The sequence below is a fragment of the Pholcus phalangioides genome, unplaced genomic scaffold (assembly GCF_987345545.1).
Source record: "Pholcus phalangioides strain wild (caught in Gottingen) unplaced genomic scaffold, Ppha-v1.0 ptg000007l_1, whole genome shotgun sequence".
Taxonomy (NCBI): domain Eukaryota; kingdom Metazoa; phylum Arthropoda; class Arachnida; order Araneae; family Pholcidae; genus Pholcus; species Pholcus phalangioides.
Genome location: NW_028301600.1, coordinates 15,099,501 through 15,106,167, shown reverse-complemented (window position 1 = coordinate 15,106,167; position 6,667 = coordinate 15,099,501). Strand labels below are relative to the sequence as shown.

Sequence of the window (6,667 nt, the reverse complement as noted above, 5' to 3'; positions counted from 1 at the left end):
ATAAATCCATTTGTCATCCAAGCTAAAATCATGTTCCAGGATTTATGGCTTGCTGGAATCGACGGCGACAATATTCCTGCAAATATCCGGATCAAATGGAACAGTAGTTGATATACTCAACTGCTCGATCTTCTGAAGATAGATTCCTTGCTGGTAACATTCCGATGGAAATAAGTTTATGACAGGCACCTCGACCTACAGTTTTTTGTGATGGGTCTCAAAATTCATATGGAGCAGTTGTGTACATGAAGTTTCGGGAATCTAAGAATGCTGGTGCTTCTTTGGTCAGAGATGCCGCTGTACTATAGTGTTTATTAATTTTTACTTAAAATAAATAAAATATATATAATTAAATTTTTTTATTTATTTATACATTAGTATTTATTAACTGGGGGTCAGGTCATTGGTATAATCTGGGTCCTTTGAGTGAAAGTGGGTACATCTTGAAAAAAGTATATGTGGTTTCTTTCCCCCCTCATTCACTGGTATCTGAATTTTTTCCAGCATGGCCAGGATCACCTACTCATATCTCTTCGTTGAGACAGACAAAATTTTCTGATTTCATGAGAATCTTTTTCATGTTGGAAGGAAAACGAAGTCTTGGATCCCAAGAAATTTAACACCCAATTTTTTTTCGATTTGTCAAGCCCTGTATTAAGATAAAAATTTTATGAATTTTCTCACAGAAATTTTTTATTTGAGCACAGAAATAAAAACTGGATGTGGTGTAATTTTTTTCTTCATATCTTTGTTTTTCGATACTTCAGGCATTTGGCATCTCTAGAAAACCAAGGGAAATTAGAATATTAACTCAAAAATATAATTTTACCAAGTAAAACCATTAAGTTAATTTATTTACACAATTTATCACTTGCTCAAGCTTACTAGGTTATGTTAGGTTGTGTTTAGATATATATTCGACATCCATATTTTTTTATGGGAATCTTTTCAGCCACCTCGTTGGGTATTTTGTCGGTTGTGGCTTTTGCATAGATGAAGAAGCATTTGTTAAAATGATTTTACTGACTTAAAACTTGGTAAAAGCACTTCAAAACAACCGAAGGGATATCACGTGAGACTTTCATGTAATAAATACGACTGATTTTTATTGACCTAAAAGTTTTAGAAAAATATGCAAGCATTCATGCCCCAAAAACCGAAATATGAGCTTAGAAATACAAAATATACATACAAGCATGCTGGGAAGAGGGAGAAATCCATCAAAACAATCACCAAAAAAAAATTTCGAAAAAATTAGGCAGTCAATTTTCTCTTTTTATAAAAAAATTCAAATTTTTTCTAAAGTTGAATCGATTTAAATCTGACATTCTACAAACAGTAACACCTGGCACTGCCCAAATTTTCTTCATACAGATAAGAGAGTAAGGTACGAAGTAAATTTATCTTTTCAACTCCCATCTACCAGTTTTCTTTCGTAAGTCTCACATGTACATAACTATAAAGTAACTATTTTGTGATAATAACTATAAAGGTTGCAACAAAGTTTTGCGGTGATGAGGAGAGAGGAAATATACAGGGAGGTTTGAATTTATTCCACTGGCGTTTGGACGCAATATTACGCAGGGCCGTCTTAAGAGCATCGTGGGTCCCCGAGTCAAGTGATTTTTCTGAGGCCCTATCAAGCAAATTCTTTAAAATTTCAACCAGATCTCATTTTTGTGAGGCCCCTTTCCTCTTGGGCCCATGCCTTAAGACGGCACTGATATTACGTCCTTGATCGTTAAGTAGTTAAAGCAATTCTGTATTAGTAAAACAAATCAAACATGAAATTAAATTCTGCTTCACAGCATTTTTTACCTCTATTTTCTTACAAATTATCCATTTTAAAATGCTTCATTATATTTCCTTGAATAATATACTGTGTTATCAGATAGATTCGCCGTTATCATCACAAGTTTACCATCACAGTGTGATGGTAAACTTGTGGTTCAAGGATTATGGATTATGCAAAATTTGGAATTTCCCTCACTTTCTCAAACACACATTTCAAAAAATCTGCTGCCATCTATCGGAACAAATATCTATCTATCAATCAATCAATCTAATCTTTATTTGTTTGGGTGCATGAACCCATGACAACACAAATATGATGACAATTACAATAGAGCTGCGATATTATTAAAAACATAGGATTACGAACTATAAATTAGTAAAAAACAAGATATAAAGTAAAAACAAGATATAAAGTAAAAACAAGATAAGTAAACACAAATTAAGGATTACAAAGTATAAAACTATTTACATGTGCAAAATAAAATAAATAAAAAACTCAAGCAAATACGTCTGGAAGATTGTGTATGGGGAAATCAGTCAAACAAAGAACGAAAATTACAAATGGTACGGAAAAAACGTAAGATACTATTATAATTAATTGTGGGATCATTAAGGTAGGTTACTATATCATCGGTCGAGACCTGTCCTAGATAATGAATGCACTCTATATGACTTATATGCAGGGCACCTTAGCAGAATATGAGACCAGGTCTCAATCACTACCATGTTACAGAATGTGCAATTTGATTCCACATTTGCGCAGATTGTATTTTTACTAAAATAAATGATGTGGAAGCCAAAACGTAGTTGAATTATCAATCTTTTTATATGAATTCCCGTTGAGGAGAGGAGATACGGCTCGATTTCAAAATTTGTTTTTATGCTTTTGTAAAGTTGGAGGTAAACCGCACCACGTATTTTAGCCATATCGGACTGGTAGCTCTGATCTTTCAGTGTTAAGATTATTCGAGGGAAAAATGTTTAAAAACAGTAGCATCATGTGTAAACTTGAGACAACTGAAGCCAGTCTCATCCAAAATTCTCCAAACATTGGATAACCAGTTGTATGAATTATTAGGGTCGAAATCCATCCAAACGTATAATTTATTGAGGCATAGCTTCGGCAATCTATCGTTCTGCATTTCCAATATACGAATATACATCGACAGAACGGATTTCTTCAACTGTATTGACAAAGAAGGCTGACCAAGCTCCGCTCTTATCATGTATCCAGGAATTGGTCTTGGCAATGTTAGAAGCTTCCTGGCAAAGAGAGTAAAAATCACTTCCAAGTCATTTTGGTACTTCGTAGACCAAACAGCTGCCCCGTAAAAAAGTGTTGAGATTACAAGGGAATGAAAAAGTTTAAAAGCTGTGGTTAGTGATGAAAGTTTCGCACGAACGAGTACAGGCCAACTGGCTTTGATCGCGGATTTAGCTTTCGCCAGAAAATGAGTTTTAGCCAAGTGAAATGAGCCCGTTGACGAGAAAGGTACTCCTAAGTAGGTGTAATTTCCCACAATTTCCAAATGGCTACCTTTATAATACAATTTTTCTTCGTTCTTAAGCCCACCACCGTTTCTAAAAACCATTACTTTAGTTTTCTGTACGTTGACAGATAATTTGAAATCGATACAAAATTGCTCCAAAATTGAAATTTTTCGCTGAAGATTAATAATTGAATCAGCAAAGATGGCCATATCATCCGCGTACATGAGTGAATGGAGAAATTTGTCTCTGCCAATTTGGAAACCTGGAATGGGAGACAAGTTGAGTCTTCTTACGAGATCCAAGATGTAAAGTGAAAAAAGAGTGGGGCTCAAAATCTCTCCCTGCAGTACACCCTGATTCACTGATATATTGTCAGTCAGCCCAAAAGTTGATATTATTTGAATGGAGGCTTTTGAATAGATGTCTTGGAGAATACCGATAAAACGAGCACTGAGTCCAGTATTGGCTATCACTTGCCAAAGAATTTCGTGATTAACGGAATCGAAAGCAGATTTGAAATCCACGAAGACTCAATAAAAACGGCTACCCTTATGAGACAATTTCTTTTGCACGAGGAAGTCAAGCACAAAAATTTGGTCAATGCAACTAAAATCCCGACGGAAGCCAGCCTGTTCCTCAGCAAGAGTACGATTTATTTCTAGCCAATTTGATAAACGAATATTCAAGATGGTTGTAAACAGCTTCATTATATTTCTTTGAATAATATACTGTGTTATCAGAAGATTCGCCGTGATCATCACAAGTTTACCATCACAGTGTGATGGTAAACTTGTGGTTCAAGGATTATGCAAAATTTGGAATTTCCCTCACTTTCTCAAACACACATTTCAAAAAATCTGCTGCCATCTATCGGAACAAATATGTAGTAATAGAAATACGTAAAAAAAAATATATATAAAATACAGTATAGAGACTTGATGTGACCATACGTCCTTTATTTTCCTCGACTGTCCTTGTTTTTTCTGTTTTTTTGCTATCCCGGCTTTATTGACAAAATGTCCCGGTTTTCACTTATGTTCAAAGAAGCCAACGTGACTTTTTATTCTTTATTTTATTCTGCAAATCAACGATTAAAATTATCTTTCCAACTCAGAAATAGTATTGCTATAATTACGACTACAAATAAGAATAACTTGTTTTTCTGAAAAGTTGTGAATATCACATATTTGTCTTTTTTTTTAATTTTAAATCACTGCAATTTGAAGTGGGCCTTCTTTCCCGCGGTTGACGACTTTTCTGTGATTTTAGCATGTGTTGGCAACTTTGCTTACTTTTGGCAATAATTAGCTTTGTCCCGTATTTTCCCATATTTCGAAGCCTGATTTCCCGCATTTTCTCGAGCAAATATGGCCAGGCTACTTGTGAAAAAACTTGTCCACTCTTTGTTACACCCCTCCTTAGGGATTTCTTGTATGTATCTCATACGTTGTTCCACTTGGATCTACATGCTCAAGTTAAAAAATGTGAAAACGCAAATAATCGTTTTTTCAAACGACATATTTATACGCAAAAAAACAATCAACGAGAAAGTAATAAATTTAATTAAAAATTAGTAATCTGCATTGAGAGAGAAAGTATTTAATCTCAAATTTTGGAATGAGTATTTGAACACATACATGAACACAGCGATCAGTCTTCTATCTCATTAATTTATAAGATCTTCACCAAAGTGCTGACTTTATAGGCTTGAATCCACATTAGGCGCCACTCAACCAAAAGAACAAGCAGGTTTTCGAAGTGGATTTAGTACAATGACGCACATACAAATAATAAGGGAACTCATACAGAAACACAAGGAATACGAAATACCTTTATGTATGGATCTGATTTGATTTGAGAAAGCGTTTGACTGTCTTCACATCTGCTGTTGTTAAAGCTCTAGATGCAACTGTGGTAGAAAAGATTTACATCAATATCGTTAAAAAAATCGTTGACAAAGGATCTGCAACCATTCGTTTGGATAAAGGAAAAGCAAAGATTAAACTTGGAAAAGGAGTCCACAACTGGGTCACATACTATTTCACCAAAGCTATTTACCGCTGTTTTAGAAGAAACATTTTGAAAACTGGATTGGGATGAGAAAGAAATTAAAATAAATGGAGAATTTTTCGCAACCATTATGGCAACTGGTACCCCCGCGGTGTTAAACGTCTGAGAAGGTGTCCTTAAACAAGGCGGAACGATGGGATCCGAAAAGTGGCTGGAGTCAACTGGATGTGCAAAGGTATCAGACAGGGTAAAATAATTCTGTAATTATAATTCTGTAAAATAAAGAAAGAGTAAATAACTCTGTAGGGAGTAGAAAATTATTTCACAATTACATTTTATTAAGTATTTATTCTTCGTTTAACATAGTACTTTAAACGTTACACGCAATTAACATGTATACTTCCAATGGGAATTTTAATAATTGAAAAGCAATATTTGAGGTTTTTGACAAAGGTGTTTAAACCGTCAAAAACTGCCATGCGTCAAAAACCTTCCTAAACAGTTTACTCTCGAAAATTTTAACTGAATCTCATCTTCATGAAGTCCCTTTTGCATTTGAGACACCTGGACAGGATTTGGAATTGCCCATGTATTACGTGGAAAATTCAAAAGTAACTGAAGATACATACGTATATTATTTCAGGAAAAACAAAGAGTGCCCGAGAAATGTTGAGTCCATTCTTAAAAGATTATCTAGTGTTTTTCAATTTGCACTTAGCACTTCTCCGAGGGCTCACGACGGTTACTAATATGGATTTTTCCGTCGTGCGGTTTGCCAACACTTCCTTAACAAATAACGAGGGGAAAAAACCCAAGAGCTCCTTAGTCCAAAAAAAAAAAAAAAAAAAGAAGCTTCCCACACCGGGAATCGAACCCGGGCCTCCTGGGTGAGAGCCAGGTATCCTAACCACTAGACCATGTGGGACATATGCACTACGCCATTTTTTGGACAATTCAAATGCATATACGCGCTCTGTCATTGACCTGGTCCCTCGCTATCTCGGCAGAGGCGGATTTATTTAGGGTCATATAAATTTTGCTGCCCTAACATTCTACTAATTTTTTGGGCTATTCATTCTTCAAATTTGCCGCCCCTCTGAACTCCCCGCTTTGGCCCGCTGAGCCCTCCCTTAGGGCCCTTTCACCAGTGCCGTCTTAAGGCATGGGCCCACCCGGGCTCGGCCCGGGGGCCTCAAGAGAAAAGGGGCCTCACAAAAATTAAACTTGGTTGAAATTTTCAAGAATTCACCAGGTAGGGACTCAGAAATATCACTCTGCCCGGGGGCCCATGATGTCCTTAAGACGGCCCTACCTTTCACACGGAGGGAATGTGGATGCGGACGCGCGTCCGGAAGAAGTTTCAACATTTGGA

At 36.0% G+C, this 6,667-nt stretch overlaps 1 non-coding gene across 1 annotated transcript; it reads right to left on the bottom strand.

Moving 5' to 3' along the window:
* Positions 1–6,148: 6,148 nt before the first annotated feature.
* TRNAE-CUC (transfer RNA glutamic acid (anticodon CUC)) lies at positions 6,149–6,220 on the bottom strand. Its single transcript has one exon. It is a non-coding gene; the product is annotated as a tRNA-Glu (tRNA).
* Between the last annotated feature and the right edge of the window lie 447 nt (positions 6,221–6,667).